This window comes from Protopterus annectens, chromosome 7.part0, assembly GCF_019279795.1.
Source record: "Protopterus annectens isolate FY-2018-M chromosome 7.part0, PAN1.0, whole genome shotgun sequence".
Taxonomy (NCBI): Eukaryota; Metazoa; Chordata; order Ceratodontiformes; family Protopteridae; genus Protopterus; species Protopterus annectens.
In genome coordinates, this window is record NC_056739.1 from 1442732056 (window position 1) to 1442745115 (window position 13060).

Genomic DNA, 13060 nt, shown 5'->3' on the forward strand with positions numbered 1-13060 from the left:
TTGATCCATACTGTACTGTTGTCCCTCACACACACACACACACACACACACACACACACACACACACACACACACACACACACACACACATATATGTTGATTGGATGGGTCATTGTTGGGCTCTGGCAAACCAATAACACACCCTGTGCATATGATGAAACTGTGCCACCCCCTGTCATCTGTGACAATGATGCAGGAACAGGCTTACATGGTGCTGATGCACAGGGTGACCTAATATTAGTGTAGCAATGTTAGCATGTTGTCAACAGCAAGGTGTACTGATATCCTTGTAGGTATATCTGAGCAGGCATGATGCATTAAAGCTATGAGTATCAATGTAGTATTGTTTACACCAGTGTTAATTCCAATACTGTATTGTCCGCCCATGTGCCACTTGGCTGATGTGTGCGGTACTGGCAGCATGTGTTGGTGAGTGGATGGTACGTGTGTGATGTGTGCAGTACAGATTTGCAGGTGTACATTTGTGAACATGGTGGAGGTGCACCATCTGCATGTATGTGCATAGTGGACACATGGGAAGGGTGACATGCCCTGTATTACACAGTGTTAACACTTCATATTTCCTATTGGTGGCCAGTATGCATTTTACTACACGTAAGTTATGACTTGGGTACACATGTGTGTATCACATGGTTTGACACTATGCTGTAGGTGATACTGTTTATATCAGTCATTGTTTTGCATATTGGTAGTATACATAACCTCAACAGCCTGACTTTACCCAATTGTTAGCTGATGTCTTGACAACTGACACACAGATGTAGGATACACAGTGGCATTTGAGTCCTTCCGGTACTATACTATACTATACCAGTAACCAGTGGTATTGGCCGCCACCCATTCCTGGGACCACTCCTATTTGGCATGTAGACGTCCCAGGTACAAGCACACACACTAGGGATATCTCCGTCCAGATCTGGTAATGCATACAGTGGCCTACAATGCATTCTCCAGATGCGACACATCCTCCACAAGGGTATCATACAGACAAATACCTGTTGACCAACACATGCTGTAAAGCTATAAGCCAACTATAGCATAGTCATCCACATTTACAATACATAGTATCCTGACAGTACCACATTGTTAGTAGCCCACAACATGTAGCAGGGGTACCAATGTGTACATACAGCCACATGTTATGTCATCTGTCCTTTGGTATTCACATTTCCAAAGGTATGCTGATGTCCCTCAGTGCATCACATAAGCATGACGGGGTCTGTATGCATATCCACGGAGGTGTTGTACACCTGTAATGAATGGCCATTATTGACAGACTGTGTTGTGTTTGGACATGACTGACATATACCCCAGGCATGAACCCTCACTCACACTATTCTATAGAAACTGTCATGGGTGTGTGTGACACAGATGACCTAGGCCACAGATCACTACAGTGGCTGGCCTTGACACATACATACATATGTGATCTAAGGTCTGAGAAGCAGCAGCACAGACTGTCAATGGTAACAGATGTATTCATGTAGAAAGCAGGCTTCACACCTATGAACTCATTGAGGTTACATGTACAAATATGTATTTGCCAAACAGATAACAATTGAGGTCACGTGTACATATATGTATGTGCCACACAGATAACGGAAGTGTGCAATGCTGTTGTTTTACTGATATGTCATACAGTTGTAAAAGCAAAACCCACAACACATTAACCAACAGTGTCACACACACACACACTCAGCAATTGCAGGATTCAAACCCCTACTTAACTATAAAACCCACAACACATTAACCAACCGTGTTACACACACACACACACACACACACACACACACACACACACACACACACACACACACACTCAGCAATTGCAGGATTCAAAGCCCTACTTAACTATGTTATGATACTACATAGATACACATTAACACGATGCGCTATATGCTTTACTGAGTGTTTTCATTTCTTCTGCTATATTTCTAGGATGCTGACATCATCAGACTTGCCAAAGAGGAATCTACCTCTTTTCCTGTGTTTTGCTAGTCTCCAAAAAGGGCACTCCTCTCACATGAAATCACACACACACCAATTGCAGGATTCAAACCCCTTCCTAACTATGTTATGATACTATAGAGATATGCATTAACACAATGCGCTATATGCTTTACGGGGTGTTTTTATTTCTCTTGCTATATTTCTAGGATGCTGACATCATCAGACTTGCCAAAAAGGACTCTACCTCTTTTCATGTGTTTTCCTAGTCTCCAAAAAGGGCACTCCTCTCACATGAAATCACACACACACCAATTGCAGGATTCAAACCCCTTCCTAACTATGTTAGGATACTATAGAGATACGCATTAACACTATAGAGATACGCATTAACACAATGTGCTATATGCTTTACGGGGTGTTTTTATTTCTCTTGCTATATTTCTAGGATGCTGACATCATCAGACTTGTCAAAGAAGAATCTACCTCTTTTCATGTGTGTACCTAGTCTCCAAAAAGGGAACTCCTCTTACAGGAAATCACACACCCCCACCCCCACACACAGAGCAATTGCAGGATTTAAACGCCTACCTTACCATGTTATGATACTACAGAGGTACGCATTAACACAACGTGCTATCTGTTTTACTGGGTCTTTTATTTTCTCCTGCTATATTTGTAGGATGCTGACATCAGACTGGACATGGTAATGTGTGTGCACTTTCTTTTTTGCAATCCCAGGAATGAACCATGTGGGTCAGCAGGTGTTAGCAGCTTGAACAGGACTCCACAATTCTTAGCTTGTGAGATCTCTCTGTGGACAAATTTCCATTCCTTCATATCACAATACATATGTATGCACAGGTTGTTGAATTTGTGGATACAACATGTGTCTGTGTTGTTGATAAAGGGCTACTCAAGAGTCTATGTGGGACGTGTGTAGCTCCCTTCAGTGATGTGTGTCCTGGGTGGCTGCCTTGCAAACAGTCTAGCAGGTTTGGGAACCATGATCTGCCCATGATCATACCACAGTTGGTAGGGCTGTGTGTTTGTCGGCTTCCAATAGCTCTGTTCATGACTTCAATCATGATGGACTCAATGGCCTTGCAGATCAGACGTCATAGGCTTATAGGACTATAGTTTCCATGGTCTGTTGTGCACCAACACTTGTGGGGTGTGCCATATGTTGCTGTAACACATTCATCAGTTTCAGATCCTGTAGAGAGGGTCTGGCTCAACAGACTGTTCAGGTGCAGGGTCTGTTTGTTTTGTAGTTCACTTATGACACATATCGGGAAACAATGACATCCAATTGATGCCATGTTTTCGGCTTTGGAAGGAGCTGTTTACCCATTCTACATGTGATATCTCCTGGTATGATGATAGGGACATTTGTCAGTGGGAGGTGGGTATGTATGTATGGGCCTGTCTGACAGGATGTCGGCATTGTCAGTCAGGTACAGTTGGCCCTGACTCAGGACATATATGTGTGTACAGTGCTGTGTATGACATAGCTGAAGGAAGTGTCATGGTTCTGTCTGGACTCCTTTGCAGATAATCTTTCAAAAACACCAACATACCAGAGCACTAAACCCCTGTTGTACTCTTTTACACACTTAACACCCTACTGATCCCTTTTGATCAGTCAACAGAGAGTATGTCATCATAATATCCTGGCATGTCCAACAGTTGGTTTTGTGTGTACTCTCCAGTCCAGCTGGTGAATATGGGACTTTTGAGGCAATGTCGCAACTGCCTTATGTATACAGACAACCCTCACCTCCTCCCAACAAACTCAGATATATGTGGGAGATGCAACTATATAGACAAACGGGAGGCTGAGCTCTCTCGAACCATGACCGGCACAGTCTATCGGGTGGTGAAGGTAACCACACACACCACAACTCCGTCACACATAGACCTATAGTGACAGCAAACAAACTACATTACCACACAAATAGATACTCAGAGGCTCTACATAATATCTGCCTAAGCAGCAGAGACCTCCTAAGCAGTCACCCAGACAACTGCTACCCCACGACATTACCCACATATCACATGGTTCACAAAGTCAGTGTGCCACACAGTCACTGCCCTTAGGGCTAAAAACACACCTAATACACTTGTAATAGATGACTCTGTTGTCAGACACACTGATGTCACACTCACCAAGCTGAACATGGAGAAGGACACTTTGAGCTGTCTGTCGAGTGGCAGGTTCTGCCACATTAAACGTGCACTCTGGTCACTCCAAAGCAAGTACAAATATGGCTCCATCATTGTCCATGCTGGTGTGTATTACCTCAGACGTTCCTCCCTGGACTACATGACAAGGGATGTACAGGAGCTCTCTGATCATGTGACCCAGGCCAGTATGACCCTGACCTTGTGTAGCATCTTACACTCACCAAGAATGATGGCACAGTATACAGACAAGCTGATCAATTGTAACAGTTAGCTAACATATTGGTGTCATTCAAAGGGGATCCACTGTCTGTCAGCCTGGGATGGCATGCTCGATATGCCACGTAGCTTTGCTATGAACAGCTTGCACCTGTCACCCCTGGACTTTCAAATAATGGCTAAGGCTGTTGCCATCCCCACAGTGCCTTTTTTGGGCAAGGCTCAAATGACAAACCCACCTCCATGGACAATACAAGGTAAAAGAAAGTATGGGTAATGCTGCTCGACACCAGATGTCTAGACCCCAGAATGCACGCACTCAAGACTCTCCTCAGTATGGTGAATGTCGATATCTGTGCAGTAACAGACACCTGGTTCAGGCTCCTAAATGCACACCAGTACTACCAGGTTATACTTCATACCATGCTTTTCAGCCACAAGACTCGGACCGACCAACAAATTTAGGGGGAGTATCCGTATACATCACAGATACACACACCTCCAGGTTAGTAGCACTGCAGGAAGCATCAGAGACCATACATGTGCAACTAACAGTGGGCAAAACTGCCTTTCAGTTTGTAGCCTGCTACAGACCACCCTCCCGAACTCAGGAACCCCACTCAGCTTTCCTGGGAACACTGGTGGATATGACAGTCTCTACAAACACCATTATATGGGGTGACTTCAACTACAGAAACATTGACTGGGAATACTACTCAGGCCACAACACCCTTGCCCAACGGTTGCTAGAATTTCTAAACACAAATGCTATGTCACAACTGGTCACCACACCCACATGAGGGGAAAACATATTGGACCTGATCATCACCAACATGGGGACTCCATGTTCCACACCAGAGGTATGCCCCTCATTGGTAAGGTCAGACCATACATTTATCTCACTGGACATCCATATCCCATCCCCATCCTAGGTTCTCTCAGTGAAGTATTTACCAACAGCAAATGTCACACTTCTCTAAACCAAGGTGGTATCCTTCAAAGACCCTGGGATAGAGGTATGTATGGCTCAGACAGCTGAATCCTTTATAAACACATTCTATTGACACCTACTGGAATGCATGGATCGTGCTATCCCAAATAAGAACAACACTCACTCCTCCAAAAGCAGGGGACTTGTCTGGTGGACCACAGCCATAAATAAACTATACAACAAAAAGAGGGGGCTACTACATGATAGAGAAAATCCCAATAAGGGAAGGCATCTCTGATCAGTACTAGCAAGAAGCTACGTTCACTCATGAATTCATCTAAGACACACTTCAAAAGGTAAATTGCACCACACACTGAGAACAATCACAAGGCCTTCTTTAGTTATGTCATGAACCTGGGTGCCAACTCCCAGATATGCTGTGTGTTACTGCAAAATGACAATACATACACTGAACCCACAGACATTGCCATCATCCTGGCAAACGGGTTCAGTGCAAATGTCACCCCCACCCCCCCTAATGAGCAAATGCCCATCCCAACAGAGTGTAGCCTCCCTGACATCACAGATGATCAGGTGAGTGCTGCCCTCTCCAAAGCAGACTACACAGCATCTATGGGACTGGACGGTGTCCCAGTCTGCATCTTACACAGGCTTCATGACGAACATAACCCTCACATGAAGTCACTGTTCAATATCAGACTTACTACAGGATATGTACCCAAGGAATGGCATACAGCAACAGTGGTCCCACTCCACAAAGGTGGTGCCACAACAGACACTGGACACTATCGCCCTTTAAGCCTATCTAGCCTGGTCTGCAAAGCTATGGAGCGTATCATCATGGTACTCATACACACAGACATCGGAAACCTACAGGCACTGGATCCTACACAATTCAGCTTTGTTGTGGGCAGATCTTGCCTCTTGAACATGGTCGACTTCTTTAAACAGTTACCAGGTCCATAGACATAGGGAAGGTAGTCCACACAGCCTACCTGGACCTCGCAAAAACCTTCACAACAATACCCCACTCGGGCATCATACATAAGCTCACCAGCTTAGATATCGACACATATGTCACAAGATGGATTGCTAAGTGGATCAGGGATAGCACCCACATGGTAGGTATTGCAGGTGCCATGTCTGACTCTACACCAGTTACATGTGGCATCCCATAAGGCTCAGTCCTGGGACCTGTCTTGTTCAGTATATATTCCTCTGACGTACAGGCTAACACAGGAGGAATATGGCTGACCATGTTCGCAGATGACTGCAAACTGGGTGCCATATTTCACTCTCCAGCTGGTACAAGCATCCTCCAAAAGGGTCTCACAGAGATGGATAACTGGTGCCAGAGCCATGGCCTACAGCTGAATGCCATTAAATGCATAGTCATCCCCTTTGGGAATCATATAGTGCCCACACATTACCACATAGGTGTTAATACATTAAGTATGGTAGAAGTTGTTAGGGATATGGGGACATGAGTAGTTTGTAATCTTGCCTTTGACAATCGCATTGCCATAGTGGTTAGACAGACATTCTATATAGCCCTCCCTATCCCAACAGGTTTCACATCTAGATCAAGTAAAGTCATTTTGCCCTATCCTCATGAGGCCCATGATTGGATACAATGCCCCATTTGGGATGTACCTTACCCAACACCTGCAGCAACTCTATTGGCCACAAAAGTACCTCAACAAGTGGATCTAGGGACTCACACAAATGCCCTGTACAGTTCGGCTAAAGTAACTCCAGCTCTACTCAGTCGCTTACCACCTACTTAGATGCGATCTGTGCCTATTGTTTACAGCCATGTCCAACACTGAATTAATGGACATGATCCACCTCAGGATATCCGAATCCCTTAGAGCTACACGCTCCAGGGACTTAAACCTCAGCACAGATATGTATAGGACATCTGCAGGGACACATTTCTATCCCAGACACTCCCCTCACTCTGGAATGGGATCCCAGTCCCGCATAGGCTGAGCCCCCCACTGACCCCCTACAGGAGACATATTGATGAGTGGATGGGTGATCGTATGTTTACCCCTGGAATCTCTTCTGGGTCCCTGCTAGACAGAGGCACAATAAAGCAAACGTAAAAGGCCTATCTTGTGTGTCCTACTATTCACAGGCACAGTCTACTAATCTAATAGGGCTGCGAAAGCCAAACACACTCTGGCTAGGCTTATACATGCCCTAGGGCAGATAGGCTAGTATCAACCTATGCACCTATGGTAATGTTCAGGATGCACATTGTTTATTGATGATACTGATTGCAGGTTTTTTCTCTTCTTTGCTTTCACACTTTCTACGAACAACCTAAGTATCTGCAGAACATATTTTATTATGACAGGGTTCAAATATATTATATATGTGTCTGTTGTCATATAACCGTGTGCACATGGCAGATTGGTGAATACTGAGAGGTTGCTGTGTTAACACATGCAACTGCCGTATATGTGTGGCCCACTGCTATACTCAGACATGGCCTAAGTGTGTGAGCATGCCCAGTCTGTCCTTTCAGTGTTTTGTTGTCTGACATTTGTCTCATTTATTCGTGTGTGAGCATGCCCACTGTGACCTTTCAGTATGTTGTTGTCTGACGTCCACTACATTTGTTGATGTGTGTGAACATGACCAAAATTAACAATTATACTATATGTGTGTTGAAAATCAGGTTCTATTCTTACTGCAGGGCTCACCTTTGTGTCATAACTCGACAGGGATTATGCTGTGCCTGCAGGGTTTCCATGAGATACGTGGCATAGACTTATTAACATTTCTTCATACAGGCTGACCAGTGCAATGCTGTCATGGTTTAGTGGTTCAGTACTATGACTGGAGTGCACAGTATCCTGGGCTCGAGGCCTGTCACTGCTTTATATTTTCATACTGAGTAGACCAGACTGCTTAAGGGCCAGTAGAGCAAATATGAGCATGTTGGCTTTTGTTCAGCTATGCCCAACATAGACCAGGCTTGTCCAACATTGCTCAACGTTAACCAACATTGCAGAACGTTGCCCAATATTGATCAACCTTGACCACAGTTGTGCTAGTGTTAGTGTGTGCAATTGCTTTACATATACTAAATGGTGGTGAAAGCTGTTTAGCACTGCTTTATATTGCTTAACACATGGCAATCATGCTTCAGGTGGTGCTGCAGGGCTGCATGTGTCGGATGCATATACTGCACTCCCTATACATGTTTGGAAACAGGTAGTGTCAAGTTAGGCATCCTTTTTACTATATGTGCGAGTCAGAGACAGGTATCATTTCCAGGGTTCCTAGTGAGCCAGTGTATGTGCTATGCGTTGCCTCTTTGCCAAGGCCAAAGCATACTGGGAACGCCTCCTTCTGCCTACTGGGGCAGGCTCAGGTTGTTCCTTCTCTGAGTCACGCTCTGCCTGTGATGGCCTTGGCAATGGTGGGGGGCTGTTTGGCCCAGGCCTATGCTGCTCCTGCTGCAGCTGTTTTCGCAGGATAATATTATGTAGCATGGCACATACCATGACAGTTTGGGTACATGTAGTTGGTGAGTACTGCAAGGCTCCCCAGATGTGTACAGGCACTGGAACCATGACTTGAGCAGGCCAAACACACGCTCGATTAAATTTTGTGTTTGTGCGTGTGCCTCATTATGGCGTTACTGTTCAGGTGTGTGTGCATTTCTGATGGGTGTCATCAGCCATGGCTCCAGTGCATAGCCAGCATGCCCCACTAGGTGACCATGAGGGATGTCCCCATTGGCAAATTTCTGGTACAGCTGCATCAGATGCCAGATAGGGGAATCATTTTAGCTTCCAGGGCAGCCAGCACACACATTCAGTATTATGCCCTGGGCATCACACATGACCTGGCAGTTGATGGAGGGGAAGCCCTTGTGGTTGAAGTAGACCCTACCCTGCTCATCGGCTGGTGCTTTGATGCGTATGTGCATGCAGTCTATTGCTCCCACTACCTCAGGGTATTCTGCTATTTGCTGGAAGAGATGCATATTGCTGCCCAATACCTCATAGGAATTGGGTAAATATACATGATCACCGACATGTGCTGACATGGCATCCAGGATCTGGTGCAGTACCCTGGATGCTGATGCCTGTGATATCCCCATCATATCACCAGTTGGTTTCTGGAAGGTACCTGTTGCTAATATTCTTAGGCCAGCACATACCTTGATTTCCACTGGGATGGGTTCCACTCTGTTGGTTCTGTGTGTGAGGCATGGCCTGCACAGCTCAACAATTTGCTGCAAGAGGTATCTGTCCACTTTATAGCACTCCACTATCTCAAGCTCATGTAGCCCCTGGTAGGTTACCCTGGGCCTGTACACTCTTCTCTGTCTCCTCATTGTGGGTTGTCCAGCAGCATTCGCATTGTCACCACCCTCAGCGTGTTGCATATGTCGCCTTATAACAGCAATGGCTGCCCCTAACATTTCTTTGTTTCAGTAAAGCTTTTTCAGTTTTCACTTCTATTAGCTTACTGGAGTGTTGCAGTGTCTCTTGAGAGAAACATACTGGAATGTTGTTTGCAGAGTTTTAAGTGCTGGGCTGGGCTAGTGTACTGCCTGTGTAATTGCCTGATTCTGATTGTTTTCACCTGCTAGCTCTGCTAGTACTCCCTGGTTAACTTCCTACTATTTGTTGTGCTTCCTTTTTACTTTCTGTTTCCTCAGGGGAGCAGCACTGCGCAGACAAGCGCAAGCACGCTCACACCAGCTCACACGCGTGCACACATGCTTACACTGACTAAAACTTGCGTATTCTTGGTAAAATGCACACACACCGGCACAAATGCACTTACACAACTTTAAACAGCCTTATACATGCTTACTCTGACTTAAATGCTCACACACACGCTTACACGCGCGCACACAGACTTACTCAGGTTTACAGGTGCACACCCGCGCGCATACATGCTCAGCAAGAAACTTTAGTGTTATCCACGGCATACACTTTCAATTTCTTGCCTTTACCTGGCCTACCTGTTGACACACCTCTTCCAATGATGTGTGAATGACAGCTGACACATGCCACTCTGCTCCAATGAGCTTCACTTCTTTCATACATACCCCCCTTGTGATGTCACCTATCTTCTACTCTGTTACTCCCCTTATCCTACTCCTACACTCCACTGACTGTACTCATTTGCTATGTAAACTTGCGATTCACTATCCTAACCCTCATTTGCATAGGATTGCCTACTAATGCTTGGTTACATCTCTTAGACTGAGCTTCCCCCCTTAGCAACCTCTACTCGGTAGCCATGTTGTCTTCAGCCTGCCATTCCCTTGCATTGTAAATTCAGAATAGCAATAAAATCTACATTTGTGGATCTTAATGATTGATTTTCTATTTTTTTAGAGCGCAGCGCATTTGTGCGGCGCTGCGCTACGCTTAAACATCGGAGATTGGGATAAAAAAAAATTATTTTATTTTTATTTTGCATCAGTGAACATTGCCAATGGCCATATTTTTGGCCATTGGCATGCTTCCTCAACTGGATGCATCCTTTTTTTGGAGCTGTCACGGCTCCGTTTTGCTATTTGCAGAACCGTACTCAGTTGTCAACTGAGTACATTTCTGCAAATAACACTACTCTTACTCGGACAGATTCGGGTTTCCTGGATCGCAAATTTACCTCATTTGCATAGCTTTCGCCTGCAATTGAGGTAATTTGCATATCCAAGCCCTGTCCGTGTAGGACTCATTTGGGAGCTCTACCGGTTGTTCCTGGATCACTTGGCGGACATGTTGGCTGCATGGAGTCTTACTCTACTCTTAGACTTCGTGCAAGCCTTCATGAATCCGGCCTCTAATGTTGCTGCCCCCACCACCTATCATTTTAAAAATGTACTCAACCCTCAAAATGGTACCCCCAGACATACAAGAAGGGGACACATTATTTTCATTTGTTGCTGTTTTTAGAGGAATATTCCTTTCATACAGGCATTCTTTGTATACCTCTATACTGTAAATATTTGTTTACACTTTTCTAAACATTCTGTCCTTTTTAAGTGTTTTAAGTTTCCAAAAGATGCACTGAAAAAATATACTAATTTGAGTACACTAGTATACCTAGCTATACTATACACTCTTATTAGGATCACCCTCAGCCTCTTTGATAGGAGATTCCAGAGACATGATTCCTGATAAGCAAAAGAGCACCCTGCCAAGGTATCCATCCAGACAGTGGGAATATCAACTATTCCTTGTTAGGTGAATGAGGAGTGCAAAACAGGCTTGTATCAGTTGAAAAACTCCCTTAAGATCAAAGTGACCTAAGTTGTAAATAGCTAAATAAACCAGGTCAACAGTTTTGTAAGTAATAAAAGACTGGTGTAATATGCTGATATCTGGAATCTCCTTTAATTGGTGGAGTGGCAAAATGATGCACAAACTGAATTTAGTTAAGCTCAACATCTACTAGGCCAAGTAAAGGGCATTACAGTACTATAGCTGGAAAGTGGCTTGGGTATGCACAATCACAGGTAAATCCACAGACTGAATTCACTGGTTAATCACTGAGATATTCCTTAGATTACAACATGAGGATCTGATGTCTTCTGAAATCTGATCCTTGCAGGAAAGGTGATTATAAATAATCACAACAAGATTCTGTACCTTAGAAACAAACTCTAGATTGTCACCACTGTATATGTCCAATGAAAAACGGGGAACAGCAAATTATGCATGGTGCTGCAAATGGTGATGACAATCGTCTTAGTGGTGCTGCTCTGCAAACAATTGACACTCCTCCATTCTAGATGCATTCCAGGTCCAAGGCAAGTTTGTGCAGAGCTGTTGTAGAATTTTGTTGAAAGGAGAGGTATAACTGATAATCATCACCGTTAGAGTAGAATATTAATCCTTTTCTTCAGATAACATCCACAAGCAGGAACACATGTATGCTAAACAAAAAGGGATGAATGCTGGAGCCCTGAGACATCCTATATGAGATTGAGAGAGGAGGAGCTAATTGTATACACAACTAATTGAGCTGAACCAGTAAGGTAGGGGGAAGCCATTGTCATACAACACTACAAATAAAACATTAGTATGGTGTCATGATCAACTGTTTTAAATACAGAGGAGATATCTGTGGAAGAAGGTGAAGTAGCATTGCTGATCTCTTACTGTTAGAAAATTGTTAAATACTCTAACAAGGGCCATCTCCATACTATGACTATAATGAAATCAAGACTGGAAAGGGTCACGGATTCAATCAACTAGTCCCGTTGTGCTAAGGGAATCTTTCCAAGTATGTTAGTGATAATACTCAGTTTAGAAATTGGCCTGTAGTTGTCCATGTTTATCATCCAACCCTCTCCTTGAGAGTAGGAGGCCTGGCATTAAAATACTGCATTTTATTTAGAAGTTCTGGAAACCAAATCCTGCTTACCTGCCCATCATTAAAAAAGGGGGAAATGGATATTTGCCACTCTACCATAGCCCACGGCTTAGTGACATACTTCTCCCCAAGGCAGGAAGTAGTCCTAAATGGAAACCACACATGCTCATAACAAATAAGATCCAGACATTAATGCAGACAGATGTCAGTGTTATCAATGCCCTGTCTCCTGCAGGTTCAAGAGCACTAGCAGCGGGACAGGACATAAATAGTCTCAAGAGAATGAATAATACCCTGTTAAAAAAACGCCCATTACCCGGTACTGAGTGAAGCCAATAAGTAATGTTTAAACAATTTGATCTGTAAGAAATAAAGATA